At 38.8% G+C, this 22,182-nt stretch overlaps 1 long non-coding RNA gene across 1 annotated transcript in view; it reads right to left on the bottom strand.

Annotated features, from left to right (window-relative positions):
- Nucleotides 1-9,638: 9,638 nt before the first annotated feature.
- The window catches only part of LOC131381221 (uncharacterized), a 35,977-nt gene continuing 23,433 nt past the window's right edge, over nucleotides 9,639-22,182 (bottom strand). The window contains exon 5 of the long non-coding RNA XR_009209813.1: nucleotides 9,639-9,693. This is a non-coding gene — a long non-coding RNA (uncharacterized LOC131381221). The remainder of the gene's footprint in view (nucleotides 9,694-22,182) is intronic.

Here is a 22,182-nt window from a genome sequence, read left to right as displayed (position 1 = left end):
TGAGTATTTCTGGAAAGACCACAGTTTTCTGCTTCCATCTAGCACAACGGAAGAAACAACATCAATTGGGTGATATTTGTGTGAAGTGGATTCTAGTCTTGACTTTGGCAATAAATAAATGAGTGATCCCGAACAAGTCTCTCAGGACCTCAACTTCCTTATCTGAATCTGTATTATGAGGCAAGTGGGCATCAGGATCTATGATCTGCAGCTTGTAGGATTTCCAGCCTCCTTCTTATTTACCAATGCCCATGGCTGAGGCTCTTGGGTTTGCTTCACTTTCTTGTTTCCTTCTATGCAGCAGCATCCGAACCACTCTCAAAAGAGCCAGAACCAAGTTTCTGGAGGCTGAGCAATGCCCAGTCCAGGATAGGAAGGCTTTCTTGTCATGCTTGGGATGGGGGCAGGGAAGGGGCAGGTAAAGAGACCTAAGCACCAGAGCAAAGACTGGAGAAGAAATTTCAGTAAGAATGGATCCTGCATGCCCAGCATCTTGGAGTGGAGGGGAAGAGAAAAAAAATGGGGTGAGAGCAGAGAAAAGTAGCTAGGCTAGGAGACCTGTGCTCAGGTTGGCTGGGCTCCAAGTCCTAGGGCTGTCAGTAGGAAGCTTGGATTCTTACACAATACCCACTCCTTTCCAATCCCCATAAACTCTAGAATAACCTCTAGCAGACTTGCTGACAGCCAATCCTAGTTTAAAAGCTCCATCACATTAGAGGCTAAGTGTAAATAATACCAAGTAAGGATTAGATCTCTTGGAGGAAAGGACAGGAGAACGTTTGTGAGTCTAAAGTGGTAAGAAGCCCCCTCTCCACCCACCCTCACCAGAGGAAGAGTCTGAGAATAGAATTGGGCCCAGGAAAAGAGGCCCATGGGATCTTTCCTTTTTTCCCCCGAGTTGGAGCTCACGCAAGCCCACCTGGGCCCCACTGGATTTTGTTCCCTTGGGGATTTACCTCCATGGCTGGGCTTCACACTTCCCCTGGCCCTCATTCTTCTTTGGATTGTATCCTAAGCATCCATCCCTTTCTTTTCAGCCTGAAGGCAACATCCTTTTAAGTTGGGCGGGGGAGAAAGTTACAAGGGGAGGCAAATAGGTGCCACAACTTCGGTTTCTGTCTGATTTTGCTTGGGATAGGCTGGGCCTTCCTTCCATTTTTTAACAGGCCTATATAAAAAACCCAACACATAAACAGTGCAGGCAGTGTTTCCCAGCATGGGATATGTCAGGTGTTTTAAGGGAACACTATGCTTCTCCATTTCTTCTTAATGCCTTGAGTCTTGCTTCTCAGCCTTGGCTGATAGCTGGGAAATATGGACCTGTGTATTGCCTCTGCTTGTCTTATCTAGTATTTAATTTTTTAAAAGCCCTCCTGACAAGGCGGGTAGGATGATGTTTTCTGAAACATTCTTTATGCCACTCCTCCCACAGTTAGACTTTTTTTTCTTTTAAAAAGAAAATTGTTTAAAATATATGTCTTAATAGCTCATGACTATTAAAATCTAAGTGCTCTGCCCTTTCTGTCTAAATCCAGGATCCTATTCTTGCTTCTCCAGGACGTGATTGTATTTAGAGTTAGGGTGTTGTTGAAAATGGCAACCCTTATGTCACCTAGTTTTCACTTTAGGAAAACCCACAGAAAAGTTTCTCTTAGACCTAAGTGTAGAAAACCTTTTGCTTTTTTTAAAAACCAGTACATTTTTACACATGATAATGTGATTCTTATCACAACCATGTTTTCTTTTTATATTTTAAATTGATACATATTTGATATACATATTTTCAGGTATATGTGATAATTTGATACATTCATATAATCAAATCAGGGTAATTGGGATATCCTTCACCTTAAATATTTAGTTTTTCATTATGCTGGGAACATTCAAATTATTCTCTTCTAGCTTTTTTGACATGTGCAATTGATTAATGTTAACTATACTCACCCTACTGACCTATTGAATACCATTTCATGTTTCTTTTTTACATCGGCCCAACTCGACTATGGTAGTAATTGTGTGAAACCCTAGAGTGTGCCCTGCTGTGGACTAATTCTCATGTTGGCCTTGTCTTATGAATATCTGTGTGTATGGCTTGATTTCTCTTAGTTTTGGAAAATGATGTCTCTCTAATCTGTGTATATTTTAGGCTATTCTTTTTTTCTTTCTTTCTTTCTTTTTTTTTTTTTTTTTGAGATGGAGTCTTGCTCTGTTGCCCAGGCTAGAGTGCAGTGGCACGATCTCGGCTCACTGCAACCTCTGCCTCCTGAGTTCAAGCGATTCTCTTGCCTCAGTCTTCCAAGTAGCTGGGACTATAGGTGCCCGCTACCACGCCTGGCTAATTTTTGTATTTTTAGTAGAGACAGAGTTTCACCATGTTGGCCAGGCTGGTCTTGAACTCCTGACCTCAGGTGATCTGCCTGCCTTGGCCTCCCAAATTGCTGGGATTACAGGTGTGAGCCACTGCGTCTGGCCTTCAGGCTATTTTTTTTTTTAAAAAGCTTTTTATTTTGAATTAATTTTTGACTTATCAAAAAGTGCAAGCATAGAACAGAGAGTTCCTGTGTACCCTTCACCCAGTTTTTTTAAATTTTTAATATTGTTCTGTTGAATATGCTTGTGAAAGTCGCCTAAAATTCTTTTTGAAACAAGGCTCATAGTGAACACTATTTTGAACACTCAGATGTCGTGTGCATCAAAACAAATAGGATGGAAATGACCGATACAGACATCTCAGGTGGGATGATATTGGAAAGATGACCTAGCTTAACACTGAACTGACCCTGCATGTCCCAATAATTTGCTCAAAAGTGATTTGATCACAAGCAAATAGGAACCAAACAATATGTTCCAAAGAAAAATAGCCAATAGGGCAATATGGTTAAAAGTCTTAATTTATGGGAACTGGATTTAAAATATATTAGTAATTAGTATTAATCATGGGATTGAGTCACAACACTTTATGTGGCTTTAAGCATTTTGTCCACATATCAGATTTTTCTATTTATAATTATAATAACCCTTAATTTGTTTCTGGCCAATAGAATATTAGTTGAAATTATCAAAAAGTCCAACAGTTTAAAGCTTGCTTATATATGGTTTATATTGAAAGTTATGAAGCATTGTTATGGCATGATCCTATTTTGCAGGGGGTCAGGGTTGTGTGTGTGTGTGTTTATACATGTGTATGTATGTGTATGTGTGTAGGCACATTAAAAATGCCCTGAGAGGAAATCACTCAAAGTTTCAACCAGGTAGGTGACTTACAATGTCCTTTTTTTTTTTTTTTTTTTTTTAGCATATCTGTATTTTCTGATTTCTTTTATTGAGTAACATTGCTTTTATACCGGGGAAAATAAACAAAGAACTGAAATAATAAAATAAAGCATGGAATAAAATATATAATTCCCAGTTTTAATAGATTTCCCTATTACTTGCTCTTTAGATTTTAGCCAGTCCAATTTTGTTGGTTATTTAGGTTGTTTCAAATATATATTGTTGTTGAACGATTCTCTTTTCCAACTTTTCAGTATTGTAAGAAGCAAATAACATAAATAATTGGCAAAAAAGGAACCAGTTGTGACAATCAGACAAAAATGCTGATGACGCACAGACAACTGCCTCACTACCTTGTGATACATACACACTAAAATTACCAACACTGAAAAACCAGCGATTGTATTCACCCATTTTCAATAAGTATTATTTGTACCAATTGTTCTGTTGACAAAGTTACTTTTAAAATAAAGTTTAAAGTAAACTATAAATACTTTATATTTGATCAGATTATCTTTGGCAAAATTTCATTTAGCCAAATTGTTTTCAGCCAAATTATCTGCTATAGTTTGTGAATTTGAAACATTTTGACATTTCCAGTCAGGACTTAATGTGCTGATAATTCGCAAAAGTCCTGAGATGTGAAGCAAAAAGAAGGCTTTCATCAATCCTGGGACCAGTCTACTTTCTGGAATATGTCCATTGTACAATATGACGAATGAGCAAGGGTTATATTCTGCAGAAAGTTCTACAGCATACTAAACAAATGCAGTAACAGGTGTATGGCTCTGGTGGAAGCTTGGTAAAATTGAAACTGGAACAAGAATAAACCTTTACTTTATTTATACTTTAGGTGACAAGGTAGCACATTTGTACATAATAAGGCTGGCCTGGGGATGGAGGGAGTCCCTGCCCTGACTGTGACTCAGTGAGACTGTTTGCCTGGTCCTAGTCCACGAGAAACACATGCTATGATCTCACTGAAGTCTGAAGTGACTCTGAAACTTTGCAATAAAAAGAAAATTTCATCCTTTAAGATGTCAAGTTACCAGAGAAGTCACAAGGATAAAATGAATGATGGAGGTTTCTGGCAGATGTTATACATTCATAGCGTCTAGCCTTTCGTATACATTGGGATGGAATGGGTAAGAGACAGGCTTGGGGCTCAGTCTCCTAACTGGTTAGTAATTAAGATGCCTTGGAGAGGAGAGTTGAGAGTCCATATTTTTCACAGAAATTCTTTTTGAGCCACATTGACATTCCTAAAACACTGCACATACTGATGCTATGATTTCACGGTCATTTGGTCTCTAATACCCACAAACTTTGCCTGCCCCTAGCATAGTTTTAGAGCATTTGTTTAAAAACAACACCCCAAACTAAAACCTTACCTGCATAAACCAAGCATATCTGTGGTTTGGAAAACAGGCCAGAAGTCTACAGTTCTATTTCTAACTATGCAGCTAACTTCCCAGGTGGACTGGAAGAAATCCTTGATTCCTTTGCTCCTTAGTTTCTGAATATTCATCCATCCTTCTGAAAGATATTCCTTAAGTACTGGGACCCTGTGGATACAAACATAAATAGAACCTAGTTCCTTTGTCAAGATCCTTGGAATTTAGGGGAAAAGACAAACAATAATCAAAGATTGCAATCCAGTGTGGAAAGTTTGTTGTTGGAAGTAGGCACTGAGTGCTAGGGGAGCATAGAGAAGGAATGTCAAATCAAGCTTGGAGCTGGGGAGGCGAGTCAGGGACCACGTCAAAGGAGTAGTGATGTCTTCCTGCAAAGTTAAACTCTGTGAAATGAGCAGGGCTTATTAGTGGATCCAGAAGAATATTTAATCTATATTCATATGTTAATTGAAGAGATGGTAATTTGAGGTCCCTATATAGGGAGAAGTTTTTCCAGAGCTGTGAGAAAGAAGCAAAGTACAAACAAATTTGCCTAATATATCCATGGCTGCTTATCCTTAGAGAGTGGTCTAGATCTTAATATGCTTTCTAATATGCTCCAAGAAGAAAATATTTGTTTTTGGGACATTTCTGTCACAATATATTTGCCTTTAGACATTTGAAGGGTATCTGGCTTTCATAAGAAGTCACAGTCACCTGTGTCACTTTCCTCTCTCCAGCTCCTTTCTTTGTACATTTCCTTGTAATGCACTATGAACTCTAGATTGAATCATTCAAATGCTGTAATATTCACATGAAAGCAACACCAAACTTTGTCTCCATTTATAGGTTCATGTCAAAGCTAGTTTTTCACTAAATGTCTCTGGTTACCATTTGATTTGATTTTAAAATAATATTTCACTTTTCTAAAAGTTGATCTGTTCCACCAAGTCTTAACTCATTGTAGACACAGTTATAAAATCATAAGTAGACAAATAATTCTCATTTCTAGCACATACGTTGGTTTCTTCCCAATGTCCACTTTTCCTCTTACTTTTCCCAAGAGAATTTCAATTTGGTCCAGGATGGATTCTAGTTAGCCAAAGTCAACCTTGAGAATTCTATTCCTTTAGTCAGTGGTTGACTTAGGAAAGGGCAATTCTGGTCTCTTTGGGGGAAGTCAGCTGGCAAGCCTCTGGAAAAGGTTTCCTTCTCCTAAAAGAGACACAGAAGTTGATGTTCTCTCTCCTTTTTTGGAACATTGGTGCATCTAGATGTGGCCCTGGAACCACAGCAGCCATATTGCCACCAGCTGGAAAACGAAGCCAACAGTGGGAGAAGACAGAGCTGGTCAAATCCCCCAGGAGTAAAATGCAGCCTGTAGTACCCTTCCTGGACTGTATCCTACTTGGAGTCTTCTTGTTCTGGGAGGCAATAAATTTCTTTGTTATTTAAGCCATGATGAATCAGCATTTTCAATTATTTGCAGCCAAAAGCATCCTAAGCAATAGCCAAGTATGCATGGAAGTTCACGCACTTCTTTCACAGAACATTATGTCAGACATTTAGTTCTAGGAAACAGGCTTATCTAATTTCTCAGTTCTAGGAAGCAGGCTTATCTGATTTCCTAGTTCCTGGCAGATTAGAAAGAGCAAGTTAGAAATAGAGAAAGTTAGAGACAGGCAGCTGGACAGAGAAGGGAGAGACATGAAGGCAGAACCAAGAACTCAAGAGGTAGCATTGTGGGGTTATTTAATGCTGGGGCAAACAAGTTCTCCCATCTCTGTAGCTCTTGTGGGTATGAGAGCATAGTTCAGTGACTAACCCATAATGACAGTCATGTGTCTGTCATCAAAGGAAGTTTGCTTTCTGCTTAGAGTACTCTGTTTCGGAAGGGGGATGAGGCTGAATAGTATTTAAAAATATTTCTTTGTAAACAAGGAAAAGATTACATGATTAAAAGGATAAGCTTATCTAAAAAGGCACACAGAGAACAAACTCACTCCCTGGCTATGCTAAAAAAATGAGTGCTAATTATATATGCAAATGAAACCTATTAAAAAGTTTGCTTCATCCAGAGAAAAGGGAAGAAAAAAAAATGAGGCAGTAGTTTGATTGCTGCATAGAGCAGCTCATTTCAGTTTTGGTCCCCATGAGAAGCCCCAGCAGAGAAGCAAAGCTAAGAAGTGAGGACATGGTGTTGCTCTTCTGCAAGCGACTTTATTTTGGCTCAATGGCTCAGCAAGGCTGCCTAAGCTGTTTCCTCAGAAGCCTGCCAGTAGGAAGTAAATAAGCTGCTTGACTCTACTCATAGAGGGGGTTGAGCACTCCTAATTAAAATGTAAATAATTCTCAGGGCCAACAGCTTGTAGACGAAAATGACTGGAAAGATCACAGAAACTAAAACTGCACCACGCAAAACAGGTTCTAAGTCTTTGTCTACACAAACACTAAGCCTACCAATTGATTTAGTCACCTCCGTGGGAAATCACTGAAACCAAATTATTTGCAACCATGCACCAGGAACCAGGTAGCTGCTGTACTCTGGTGACAGCAGGGACTAAAGCTGAGGATGATTTGCTTACCAAGTCCACGGGGCATGGATAACTCAAAAAACAAGGGCTTTCTGCAATCAGCTGGTGAATCTGTGGTCCCACACAGCCCCGCCCCAAGGGTTAGGATAGCTCCTCCTGCCCAGCCCGTCAGAAGTCTGCCCAGAATCTTCCAAGGCTCATATGTGGAAGATGAGCTATCTGGACAGGCCCCACCCAACAGAGTGTTACTTTGGTTTTAAAATCACCCTTCATTTGAGGAGTACCCTGAAACTTTAATATGCAAATAACAGCTAAATAAAAGGAAAAGCCCAATACAGTTTCTAATTACCAACAAATGCATATGTATCTTACACATGGTAGATACTCATAATTTTTTAAAATGAATAAGTGATCTATTAACCTGAGTACTACATGAGGGAAACAGAGAGAGAATTAAATACTTTTACTAAGAATGAAACTTAAGGCTATTTAATTTAGTGGTTTTCAATGGCATTTTTGTTTTCTTCATGCTAGGATACTGCCATACATGCTAGGATTATCTTACTGGTAAATTACTATTATTGTTAGACAACATTTTGTTGGCATTGTCCTAAACACTCCACATTCATTATTTCGTTTTATTGCCACAATAGCATGGGTACAATTATTAAGCCTATGAAAAAAATGAGGCTTAGAGATGCAGAGTAATTTGCCTGAGGACACGGAATGAGGACCTGCTGGGTCACCAGGCAAACAGGTTCATTCCTATGGCACCACTACATATTTACTGATAACAGTTGTACTGAATTTTTTCCAGATTTTCTTTCAGTTTTTAAATAGAAGAGATTGAAGATTCTCTCATCTGCATTATGATACGTTGTTTTCAGGGAGAGAGAAAACTGGAATAATATGTGGAGGATGGTGAGAAATTACGTATGTTCATGGAGTGTCTCACATGTTTGTCAACAGAAGTGAAAAGATCATGACCCAATTTTAGAGTTACTTATTCAGGCAACTCTATTATAATGAGTTACTTGAACACTATAGTGTTCTCCCATTCCAAATTCTAAAAAAAGTTAATTTTTTTTTTGTAATTTTTTTGTAGAGACAGGGTTTCACCATGTTAGGATGGTCTCGATCTCCTGACCTCGTGATCCGCCTGCCTCGGCCTCCCAAAGTGCTGGGATTACAGGTGTGAGCCACCGTGCCCGGCCAAAAAAAATTAATATATTTTTTAATTCTCCTGATGCTTACTTGATTTTTCAGGTTGATTTTTTTGAAAACAGACTTAAACTTTTTTGACATTCTATGTTCATTCATTCATTCACATAATTACTATTTATTGCCTTCACAATGTCTGGACAATACTGTGAAGGTTAAGACACCAGCAGTTTCTGTTTTTCGTACAATCTTTCTTGAAAAGTTGCATTTTTCTTCTTCAATAGCTGGTTTGGGTTCACAAGATATATAGGGTTTGACTTTGGTGACCTCCAAATGGGTCCAACCTGCACTGCCTTCTGGATATATAATGTAGCTCATAACCATGTTTTTGAATACTGTGTCTTACTATTTAGTGTGTGTGTGTGTGTGTGTGTATATATATATGTATGTATTTTGTAATGTATGTATGTTACATATGTAACATGCATATGATAGATGTTACAAATACATGCCCAATGTTACGGCAATACATGCTTCCTGGGAGAAAAGGATTAAATCACAAGAAGTATATAAATTTAAAATGAAATATTTCAGAAATTTTACTGCCAGAGGTAATCATTTTAAAAAGCTTAGTGTTTTATATTCCATATTTTGGAGTTGACTATTTTGTGAATTCATTACTCTGTTCCCTCCCCCACTTTGGTGTGACCTCTTTCCCTGTTTTTTTTTTATTGGCCCTCTCTGCTCAATTTGATTCCACTTCCTGCAGTTACTCCTCTGGGTGGGCCCTATCCTGCAAGGGAGCTGCTGTTCTCAGGTCCGCTCTTTTGTGGGTCACTTTGTCTCACATCTTTCAGACACCTAGTTACTTCCCTCTTCATTTACCTGATGGACACCGTCTGTGGTTTGCCCCTACCTGCTTTTATTTTGTGGTTTGGAGGGCTATCTTATAGCCAGTTTGGTTGCATATGTTGTTCATGGGAATTAGGGTTTACTATTTCATTGTTCTGTATGTTTTTATGTAAAATACAGAAAGATTCAAAAGCTATGTTACTGTTACTTCCATCTTCCCAGAGTCCCCCTCTACCATCAGACTTCCTTCTTTGAATAACAGGTTAAAGCTAGTGATGGAAGATGATCAATGTTATCCTTAATTGGCCCCAGACTAATCAATTATGATGCTACTTAAGATAATGTTTGCCAACCTTGCATGTACATCAGCAACACCTTAGGACTGTAAAACAGCTGATCCCCAAGAGCTTTCTTGATTTAATTGGTCTGCGGTAGTGTGTTCTCACATGATTCCAGTGTGTGGCCAAGGTTGATAATCACTGATATGAAGAAAACAAAATTAAAGCATTTCAACTCCCTTAGCAATCTACTGAGACTAAGCCAGTTACTGTGTGCTCAGTCTGCACATTAAGTGTGGTCCCTTTCCTCGCTCTAAGCCCCTATGTCTCAGGTGAGGCTGGCTCATTCTCCAGCAACTACAGTAGCCAAGTCATGCATACATGGCCAATCAGTGTACTCCATGCTTGTCCAAGGATAGACATGTCACCCAAGCTGAACCAATACAAAATTTCCCTATGATATTTGCTGGAGTTATTATGCATCAATCTCTTTTTACAGAAATTGTGAGCTTCAAGATCAGTGTAAACCTACAACTTCCTTTTGCCATCTTTACCCCCAAATGAGAAGAATCTGCTTGGGAATGAAGCTTAGAGAGGAAAACATTTGACAGGTGGAAAGGGTAAAAAAGTATTCTGATTACACCATTGATGGGATTTTTAGGGGTCCAAATATAATACCTTATTTTACCTAAATTCAGAACAAATTTAGAGATAAATGCAGGCTAGGTAATTGGAAAAGAAATAGTTTTATGATTGAGAAGCTGATTGAGCTCATGGCTTTGGATTGCTGCCCAAAAGAATTTTCTAAAACTCTATTCCTTAGTTCATCCTAGTTCATGCTTCTACTTAGTTCTCCTTAACACAACCGGCCACTGGCATGGCTGAATCTTTGGACCTTGTCCTCCATTGTGGACTGCTTAGCACCAGGAAGGCCGATGATAAGACAGACAAACTGATCAGACAGAATGAAGGGCACTGGAAGAGCTGAACCATGCCCAGATGCCAGTTTCTTTCCCAAACCCCCAGTTGGATAACTCTCTCCCAAGCCATGGCTCACAGTTTGGTGAGCTGAGTTTCTGCTAGATCTTAGCCCCCTCTTGTCTCTTCTGTGCCAACACACCTGCAGACCGAGATCTCTCTTCCTACCTTCAGGAGAAATAAATGAGCACACTGAGAAAAGGTGTGAGGGTTCTGTTCATGCTTGCTCATCCTGAGAAAGAAAACGGGGAATAAGTGTTCTCCACTTAAAATTGTTTGAGCCTCTGAATCCAGGAACATATGAAGCCAGCTGCACTCCTGAATTTCCGAGTGGTGATCATATACCTTTTCTTTCTTTGTTTAAGTGAGTTTTAGTTAGGTGTTTGTCATTTGCAAACCCAAAGTCTTAATTAATACATTAACTAGTTTTCTTCTGTTTAATAAAATTAAATGTCAAGAGCCATAGATGGAGTGACTCTAAGGAAACACCATCCTTTCTTGTGCTGTAAGTGGGCCTCCTTTGAGTGCACATTAGGCTTCACTTGTTGGATTTGGATCGGATTGTCCTTTGGGATCTTCATAACATGGCTTTGTCTGAAGGCCTTCCACTGCTCCTCCACCCCTGCCTTTTGGTCTGGTGCAGCAACAGTTTCATTGACACTGATCCCAGTGCGCTGCACCATCCCTTGTAGTTCTATACTTCCGAACCTTTTATAAACAGTCCTTTGATTAACCCTCCTCAAGTTATTCTACTTTTAAACTTTGAATGAAGCATCTTTTTCCATTAGTTCCCTGACTAGTAGATCAGTCATTATGTTACTTTGACACAGTCATATCTTGGCTGGCACTAAAATGTTCTTAAAAGTGTTGACGTATTCACTTTCAAATATATCTACTATACAAAGGTCAAAACCTTTGAATATATTGCCAGAGTTTTTTTCCTTCAATAAGTACGACATTTGGCTATTTAAGAGAAATCAAGTTTTCAAAAGAAATAGTTATTTTTTCTTGATTAGATTAACAAGAACAATAAAACATGAACATCTAAACAGGAAGAAGTATTTGCTTATCTCGTAATTCTTCCAGTGGTGAGAAGACCGTAAAATTTTTATTTAGCTGATTTAAACTGTAAATATTATTTTAAGATACCGCATAAAAAAGAAAATTGAGCAAAAAGTTTTTCTGGGGAGAGGTGTAATATGCTGTGGCTTTTTGGGTACTATTCTCAGATAAGTGTTTTAATTTTTTCTACTCTTTTCTCTCTTTATTCCTCTTTGACCAAGGGTGAAAAAATCTAAAATGTTATTTCTAACCTCTATTTTTTTCTCATTATCTATCTACTAATTTCATTTGATATTAAAAGAGCATACATAATTAAAATTGCTGTTTGGCGGGGAATTTTAAATGGTACTAATGTGCCACTAAGGTTTTCTTTTAGCTACTCAGTGTAAACAAGTCAATAGCTTTTGCTGCATCCCCAAAAAACCAATGAGAAAACATAATAGGAAAAAGAGACACCCCATGCACAATAGTACAAAAGGGCATGAAATATTTATGACTAGCCTTAACAAGAAATGTGCATGACCTAAATGAAGACAATTATACAGCTTTATTGAGAATATAAAGATGATGAATCATGACAATAAAAGTTAGCCTTTCCGCATTCTTCATGCTAGGCTCTGTGCTCCATGCTCCCCTGTGTCACCTCCTTATCTATGAAGCAGAGAAGCCCTGTAGTAGCTGGCACACTGCTCGTGAGCCCGACTCAGGCCTTAGGCAATTTACTTAACTTCCCTGTGCTCCAGTTTCTGCATCTATAAAACCAGGACAGGGAAAATATATACTTCACAGGATTGTTGTGAGATTTAAATACGTCACTACAAAGTGTTTAGTACAGTGCTGGGCAAATGGCAAGCCCTCATTTATATTAGTTATGTTCACCATTTCTTATAACCCCATGACGCAGGCACCATTATTATAATCATGTTACAGGAGAGGAAACTGATTATCAGAGAGGATAGCAGCTTGCCTAATGTTATCCAGCAAGTAAGTGACTGGGATTCCTAGAATGACCGGTCCAACTCAAGAGCTAGGACTTGTGATTTGTTACATATCTGTGTTTTCAGAGAAGGCAACGGTCATTTTTATGACACGTTCTGGAATAATTCTAGAGTTTATCTTAAAGAATAAACAGGTAAAGCTGTGTTTTGTTTTGTTTAATTTTTTTTTTTTTTTTTTTGAGATGGAGTCTCGCTCTGTTGCCGAGGTTGGAGTGCAGTGGCGTGATCTTGGCTCACTGCAACCTGCACCTCCCGGGTTCAAGTGATTCTCCTGCCTCAGCCTCCTGAGTAGCTGGGACTATAGGCGTGTGCTACCATGCCTGGCTAATTTTTTTGTATCTTTAGTAGAGATGAGGTTTCACCATGTTGGCCAGGCTGGTCTTGAACTCCTGACCTCAAGTAGTCCCTCTGCTTCAGCCTCCCAAAGTGCTGGGATTACAGGTGTGAGCCACCGCTCCTGGCCAGGGTGATGGCAATGTTCTTTATCTTGATTTGGTGGTGGTTAAATGACTATAATCCTAGTCAATTTTTTTCATTATACTTTAAGTTCTGGGATACATGTGCAGGTTTGTTACATAGGTATACACGTGCCATGGTGGTTTGTTGCACCCATCAACCAGTCATTTACATTAGGTATTTCTCCCAATGCTATCCTTCCCCTAGCCCCCCAACCCTCGACAGGTCCTGGTGTGTGATGTTCCCCTCCCTGTGTCCATGTGTTCTCATTGTCCAACTCCCACTTATGAGTGAGAACATGCAGTGTTTGGTTTTCTGTGCCTGGGTTAGTTTGCTGAGAATGATGGTTTCCAGTTTCATCCATGTCCTGCAAAGGACATGAACTCACCCTTTTTTATGGCTGCATAGTATTCCATGGTGTATATGTGCCACATTTTCTTTATCCAGTCTATCATTGATGGGCATTTGGGTTGGTTGAAGTCTTTGCTATTGTGAATAGTGCTGCAATAAACATATGTGTGCACGTGTCTTTATAGTAGAATGATTTATAATCCTGTTGGTATATACCCAGTAATGGTATTGCTGGGTCAAATGGTATTGTTGGAAACTTTACATTTAAAAAGGGCGAATTTTATATGTGAAAATTATACTGCAATAAAACTTGGGAAAAAAGAAGATTTCTATTATTAAAAAGACAAGCAGGCAGAAACTTATACAAATATGACAGAGTTACTGTGTTTGCTATACCACCAATCAAACCAAAGAATCTATAACCTATGACCCAGCAACATCGGTTCTAAGTATATACATCCAGAAATGACTACTTACATCTGCCTAAAGACTTGTAAAGAATGTTCATAGCTGCCTTCTTTATAAAAGCTCCATATTGCAAAAAACCCACATTTCCATCAACAGTAAAATGGGCAAATAAATTGTGGTATACTCATACAATGGAAAACCACACAGAAATGAAAAAGAATGAACTATATATGCAACCTGGATAAATTTCCCAAACATAATGTTTAATGAGAGAAGCTTGACACAAGAGTATGTATAGGATGTTTTCTTTTATAAGCCTATAAAACAGGCTAAATTTATCTATACCAATAGAAATTAGAATAGTGATCACTTGGAGGTGGTTACTGCTAACTGGGAAGAGGACTGGGGAGCCTTAGTGTGCTGGAAATGTTTTATATCTTGATCTGGGTGTTGGTTACATGGGTGTGTACATATGTAAAAATTTGTTGAGCTATATAATTAAAATATGTTTAATTTCCTGTATGTAAATTACACCTAAAAATACCTAATCTGAATTAACAAGATGAACCAAGGATGTGGGACCACAAAAGAAGAAATCAACTGACTTAACTATTATGGACACATAGATACACACTCTATCTCAGTAATCAGACAAATGTAAATGAAGTTTAAAAAAAATATAATATCTGGGGTTGAGGAGGATGAAGAAGTTATGAGGAAGATCTTGAGATGAAGATTTGTGGGCAAATAATTATTAAGGAAGTTCTTAAGTGAGAAACCAGTAAGGGAGTTGGGGAAGTAGAATAGGAGGAGGAAGAAGCCAAGCAAGGGTCCAATTACAGGTGAAGTTTCATTCTCAGTCTAATTCCATGGGAGCTCTGGAGTGTAACTGACACTGCATAGTTTATTCTGCATCAAGGCAAATAATCTGGGTTTTCATACTCTTCTATAATTCTGGGGTTGACTACCTGCTGCCTTGGGGTGAGGGGTGGGACATCAACTCTACCCCACCCCACTTCTGGCCATCAGTGCATCCTGTCTAATGGTGTCCTGTAGCCCAAGGGTAGATCTCTGAAGAAGGGGACTGGTGAGTTAGGTTAGGAGCTGAGTGTGCGGAAGCTGGGAGATTGGGAGATAAGCACACAGAAACAATAAAGAGGATCCAGGGAATCCAGTCAGAGCACTTGTGTTGATGCAAGTTTGGAGATTAAACATGAGGTTGAAATGACTAGTTATGAATGTTGAGCAGCAAAGGAATAAAATGAGGAATGAATGAATGGTCTTTCCCAAAACAATTCAGTCTTTCCAATAACTTCCCCATACTTTTTTTTTTTTAAATAGGTGATTTGTTTCCAAGTTAAACAGAAGATACATATGGGAGATTCACAGACAAAGAGGTGAGGAGTTGATTTGTTCAGAAAACATTCAGATCCTATTCAAATCTTAGAATTTGTTGAGTTATGTATGTGCCACAGAGAAGCACTTGGGTTATGAAATTGTGTGTTTGTTCTCTCTGGCAGGCTATTTATTTGGTCGTTGTCCATTCTTGTCCTACCTTGCACAGTCATACACGGTCTCTTCTTTGCCAGAGTACTTTGCATTTTATTGCATTTGATTTTAATGACATTCTGTGAGGGCATAGGCCAACTGTTTTCCAGATGAGAAAACTGAGGCTAGACAGGTTAAATTGTTGCCTCTCAAATTTAGCAGCACATCACACTACTTGAAAGAGCTTTGTAAACTACTATTTGCAATGCTTGAAGGTGAGGACCAAACCTGGGTTTTGTTTTGTTTTAGTTTTTGAACTATTTTTAGAAATCGAGTCTCATTATGTTGCCTGGACTGGAGTGCAGTGGATATTTACAGGTGAAATCATGGTGCACTACAGCCTCAAACTCCGTTTGCTCAAGCTATCCTCCTGCCTCAGCCTTCCAAGTAGCTGGGACTACAGGTGTGAGCCACTATGCCTGGCTCTAATTTCTGTTCTTTAAAAAGCTCCCTAGGTGATCCTGAGGTACAGACAGATTTGGGAGCAAAAGGCTTAAATGATGTTCTTAGGGTCCTGAGAAAGGTAAGAAAACACTCACTCCTAAGTCATTAATGTATTGTTTTATTTATCCACCTATTTAATGAGCATTTACTTTGTGACAAGGATTCTGTGAAATACTGGAAATGCAACAGTGAAAAGAGAGTCAAAACCCCCTTGACCTCATACAAGATTATAGTCTGAGGAAGGATTACAGGTGTAAAAGTGGGAGGAGCAGGGTATTGCATGCTATTGTTCTCAGGACACTATTCATCTTATTGAACGGACAAAGCCTGCAGTGAACTTGGGGATAAAACAGACATTGAACTAATAATTCCAAAGGCTATTGGGGTTTTAGTGTATTTTGAGAATGGTAATGTCAGTCATATTCACATGCATCTTAACATATGGGAGAGTCACTGGTCATTTTGGGCCACTGGCATTGTCCTATCAAAATTGCTAACTGGTTATATATAACAAGTGCTCTCTTTTATGAAAACATTACAGAAGCCCATGCTTAGGCTGATGTGTATGGAAGTGTTTCTGACATTTTGGTCTCAAATTCCACAAAACAGATTGAACTCCTTACTGTAGGAGTTTTTTATATTTATCTAAACCAAAGGCATTCCTGCAGATAACTTGCCTAGAGTCTAAATAGATAAACAATTCATCCTTTATTCCCCATCTTCTTCTAATAATACAGTAGAGGGAGGAATAGCAGAAGTTTTTTTAAGATAAGACAAGGAGACATAATGGGATTTGGTGAGGTTGAGCACACAGATTTTAAGGTTTTAAGGCCTTTGGACAAGTATTCTCCAAAAGCAAGTATGAGTCATCTAAGGCCTGCAGCCCACTACATGGTGAGGACAATGGCCCTTGCATGGAGATTAGAGTGTAAAGGCCTCCCTGGAGCAGGGCCTGAGTCAGCAGTAGCTCCTTGGAAAGTTCAGGGAAGAGATGGAGGGATCCCAATTCTAGCATACTTTCCTCTACACACACTATTACCAACACACACACACATACACACACACACACACCCACCATTGGCCTATAAAGTTGGATTCTTTTTTCTTTTTTTGAGACAGGGTCTCCCTCTGTTGCCCAGGCTGGAGTGCAAATGGCATAATCTCTGCTCACTGAAACCTCTGCTTCCCAGGCTCAAGTGACCCTCCTGCTTCGGCTTCCTATGTAGCTGGGACTACAGGCACAAGCCACCATGCCCAACTAATTTTTGGACTTTTTGCAGAGATTGGGTTTCACTGTGTTGCCCAGGCTAGTTTTGAACTCCTGAGCTCAAGTGATCCACCTGCCTTGGCCTCCCAAAGTGCTGGGATTACAGGTGTGAGCCACCATGCTTGGCCAAAGTTGGATTCTTGTTGTGCTTAAGAATATTATCCATTTCTTTAAAGCATCTTTATCATATTTTAAGTAAGCCTCATGGTAATTCTAAACAATAATTTAGTCTTACTAACACTATTCTTATAGGCTCTTGCCTTTCTGATTTATTGAGCCGTAATGTCTTCTTTCATCTTTTTCATATTTTTTTAGTTCATCAAAACCCTCATGACAATCATGTTAACTTCTTTAATTTTTTTTCGTGTATCTTTCTCCTTAGTATCATTTATGATCTTATACTTGGGTCAGGAAGGGATGGAATGGTATTAAGAGTGGAGGTAGTTGGCCAGGCGTGGTGGCTCATGCCTGTAATCCCAGCACTTTGGGAGTCCGAGGTGAGTGGATCACCTGAGGTCAGGAGTTCAAGACCAGCCTGACCATCATGGAGAAACCCCACCTCTACTAAAAATACAAAATTAGCTGGGCGTGGTGGTGCATGCCTGTAATCCCAGCTACTCAGGAGGCTGAGGGAGGAGAATCACTTGAACCTGGGAGGTGGAGGTTGTGGTGAGCTGAGATCATGCCATTGCACTCCAGCCTGGGCAACAGGAGTGAAACTCCATCTCAAAAAAAAAAAAAAAAAAAAAAAGTGGAGGTGGTTAAGTGCTATGATTTGAATGTGCCCCCTAAAGTTCATGAGTTGAAAACTTGACCCCCAATACAACAGTGTTGGGTGGTGAGGCCTAATGAGAGGTGATAAGGCCATGAAGGCTCTCCCCTCATGAATGGATTAATGCCATTATCACAGGAGTGGGTTTATTATCAGAGGAATGGGTTTCTTATAAAAGGACAACTTTGGCCTCCTTCTTTCTCTTTCTCACCCTCTCTTTGCCCTTCCACCATGGAATGATATAATAAAAGGCCCTTGCCAGATGCTGGCCCCTTGAACTCTGATTTCCCATCTTCCAGAACTGTGAACCATTTAATTTCTGTTTATTATAAATTACCCACTCTCAGGCACTCTGTTATAGCAGCACACAAGGACTAAGACATTAACTTTTGTATTTTAAAGTGTTTCCCTGAAGACAGCATAATGTCAACAAAGCAAGTAATTAAGCTGGGTAGGTGCTGACCGCGCGTGAAGAGAATGCCAAGTTGTTAATGCAGCAAGTCATTAAGCAAAGTGACTACCAAACTCAATAAAGCAAGATTTGCCCTGGATAAGCTACCCTGGGATAAAACAAAGTTGACGACATTAGATAAACTTTCACTCAGGGAAAAGGTTAGAAACAAAGGATAACTCAGTCTCAGGGTTGGAGACCTGGAGGTGATGTCAAAAGATCATTGGATCCCTGCCTTGTCTTTAAAGATTTGATTGACTGACTCTTCTGGCCTATATGCCTGGTCCATTCTATTTTTCACAGTTAATTAAAACAGACATATAACTTATTTTTAAAAATAGTTTACTCCAATGTTCAATGCTTCTAAATTGTTCTTTCTTGTGTTCAGATGAAGGTTCTCTCAAATTTAAAATTATTTTTCTTTGGTGAAACTATCTGCTTTCTTGAAAAAAATTGCTTATTCACATTTTCATGAAAGGGATTAAGCCAACAGTTCTGGAGCCAGACTTCCTGGGGTAAGAATGCCAACTCAATCACTTGGGCCGATGGCTTCTTAACCACTTTCTTAACCTGCCTGAATTTCCTCATTGGTAAAATGGAAATATTATACTACCAGTTAGCTACCTCAGGGGGTTGCTGTGAGGATTAAATGGGGTAATGCATTTAAAGCTCTTACTTACTACTGATAGGTGATAAGTACTCCATAACAGTAATAATAACAATAATAATTGTTGGGCTTTTTTGAATGTTCTTTATTCTCCAATCGTACCTTGTATGCCAAATATTTTGCTATATATTATAGATATATATTTTACTCTCTCTCTCTATATATGTTGTTATTAAATACTTCCTATATTTGAAGGTAGTAATTGAACCAGTCTGTTGTCTTCTGTTGAGCATTAAAGAACTAAAATTCTCCTTTGAAAACTTTAGAGTTATCTAATTTTATTCCTGGACAATTGGTCTGAGGTTATTTAACATAGTAGTGGACATCCCTATACACTCAAAAGACTAAGAAATTGGCTGTATTATAGCATTTAAAAAATAACAATGACCTTCAATCATGAAAAGAAAGGCTGCATGATAGTATATTCAAATTTTTCTGAATTTAAAGAAGACTTCATCCAAGATATTTTTTTAAACCAACTCTAAAAGGGAAAATCAGCAATTACTCAAGTCCTGAGAATACAGTAGTGAGAAATAATACATGTATTCCTTGCTTTCATATTACTTATAGTGTGGTGGGAGAGGCAGATATTAATCAAATAGACATGAAAAGAGGGCCTAATTAATAAGTGAGACAAATGCTATAAAGAAATGAAGCATGTTTCTGTATGTATAAATTCAAAAGAAGAATGACCTCACTAGGCTTCCCTGAGGAAGTGACACTAAACAGAAACCTAAGGATTGAGTAAGCAATAACCAGGGCCAATGAACACGGCAGTTAGGCATTGGGAGCAGCTGTAGAAGAGAGCTGTTCTGCCTGAAGGGGCTTTTAGGGGGAAAGAGTTTCAGACAAAAAGAGGATCAGAAAGAAAGGCAGCCGGACTAGGGAGCTGACACCAGGGGAGGAGAACCACTAGATAAAACCAGAGAAGGAACAAGGCCAATCCCTGCAGGCTTTTACAGGCCTTGCTAATGATTGTCACTCTTATTCATAGGAAACTTAGAGATTTTAGGCAGGTTGTGTAGAATATGATCTGGCTTGTATTTTGCAAAGGTGTCTATGACTGCAGTTTGGGGAATGGGCCAGTGAGTTGCTGAAAGAGATCAGTTAGAAGGCAATGGTAAAAGTCTAGGAGAGACGTGCTAGTAACTTGGACTAGGATCTTCATAGTAGAGATGAAAAGAAGTAAACATGTCATAAATATTCATGACAGAACTTAGTGATGGGTAGATAAAGAGGCTAAAGAAGAAGGTGTTAGAATGACTCCTACATTTGTGACATGAGTAATTAAAAGGATAGTGACCATCTTATTACATGGTAATAAGAGAACACTGTAGCATCTAGAGTTTCAATGCAAGATTAACAATTTTACTTTGGACATTTTGAGTTTCATATAATTAGAAGATTTCTGGTAAGCACAGAATCAAAACAAAAAAAATGATGGAGGTCTTGATGGATGTTTAATCCAAACTGTAGTCAACATATTTCTTTAGTGACTGCATTTGTGTTTGTTAGTTTTAGTATCTGTCTTTCTAGAACAGTTAGAACAAACATTGCCAACTTCCTTATAACATAGAGAGTAATAATAGCGCAGGATCTGGGACAGTGCAGTTAAAGATGTTAGACTGAACACATACATTCGAATCTCTTTCCTTCTGAACCCAGTTGAGAGAACAATGAAATAATTGTTAACAAAACATAAATGCACAAGGACAAAGGAAATGAGATAGGAGACAACAGCAATAAAACTTTAGAAACTGGGAAGCAGATAGACAAGTAGTAACTGAATTAAGACAACCAAGAAAGCTGAATCTTTAGCTTGATGATAACCAACCCAACTTACATTATAGAACCCCATAAAATTGGAGCACATAGCTGGGTGTGGTGTTGCATGCTTGTAGTCCCAACTCCTCAGGCAGCTGAGGTGGAAAGATCACTTGAGCCTACGAGTTCAAGGCTGCAGTACTTTTGATCACACCTATGTAGAGCCACTGCATTTCAGCCTGGGCAACATAGAGAGATCTTGTTTTTGTTTTTTTGTTTTTTGTTTTAAAAAGAAGCACAGATATCTTAGGAACTAGGAATGAGGGCGGTGCTTAAACATGGGATTTGGTGAGACCTCTTTGTAAGAAGCTGATGGATACTGAATTCCCCATTCCCATTCTTTTCAGGTGGGAGACTGCCTCTTATTTTGGTGCCAAGAACAAATACAGGGACTCTGGATTGGGGTTACCAGGAAAGGATGTAGGCTACAATATTGCAGGCTGGGGATTAAGTATGTATTTGTAAGTTGTATACTGAGACTTCTTCAATCTTCTTCCTTCACTTAGCTCCCAGAACACTGTTAGCCAGGCTTATGTTTTCTTAGCAGAAGGCTGGAAATATTGTCTGGGCAATCTTATCAACCTGAAAGAAAAGATACTGACATTGGCCCAGTATGTTGGCCTATGTCACATCATCCTGTAGCAAACCCAATGGAGAGTCCCCTCATGCATACAAAACATCCTCTTTTCAATGCTTCATTCTTAAAATAAAACTAGACAGCTAGGAATCACTAGATATTTGAGGAAAGCCTATTAATGAAAGATAGAGACCAAACCAAACCAAACAAACAGAAGAAAACAACTTGAAGGAAACAAGCTCTGCCAACAGAACAATAAAATAAGAAAATATATAAAATAACAGGATTATCCGTAAAAGGAATATTCAGTGAGCTCAAAAGAAACCTAGATGTTAAAAATATGACATTAAAAATAAGAAATTTAATGTAAGAGATAAAAGATAAAGAAATCTCCTAGGAAGTAGAACAAAAAGGCTAATAAGGATAATTGAGGAGAAAGGATATATGAAAATTAGAGGATCAGTCCTGATGATCCAACATGTAATAATAGTATTACCAAAAGAAGAGAACAGAGGGTAGGAAATTATCAAAAATTTGTAACATCGAAATCTTACAATCTCAGTTTTCAGGTTGAAGGGCCCACTACCTACCAGAATGATGGGGAGAAATTTATGTTCACCTGAGAGTATCATCATAAAACTGTCATTGGTATATCCTCAATACCTAGAAGAGTGCCTGGCACATAGTAGTCACTCTGTAAATTTTTATCGAAGAATTTAAACATTCAGCACAAGAGGGACAAAAAGATGACACTACAAACTTCCAGAATAAAACAGGTTTAATATAAAAAATGAAGAATCAGAGTGTCATCTGTCTTCTGAATAGTAACACCTAAATCTAAAAGAGCAGTGCTTTCAAAATTCACAGGAAAAGAGACTTCTACACCT

The sequence above is a fragment of the Hylobates moloch genome, unplaced genomic scaffold, assembly GCF_009828535.3.
Source record: "Hylobates moloch isolate HMO894 unplaced genomic scaffold, HMol_V3 SCAFFOLD_1, whole genome shotgun sequence".
NCBI classification, from domain to species: Eukaryota; Metazoa; Chordata; class Mammalia; order Primates; family Hylobatidae; genus Hylobates; species Hylobates moloch.
The sequence above is the reverse complement of the archived record's forward strand: the minus strand, read 5'-3'. Positions and strand labels throughout refer to the sequence as shown.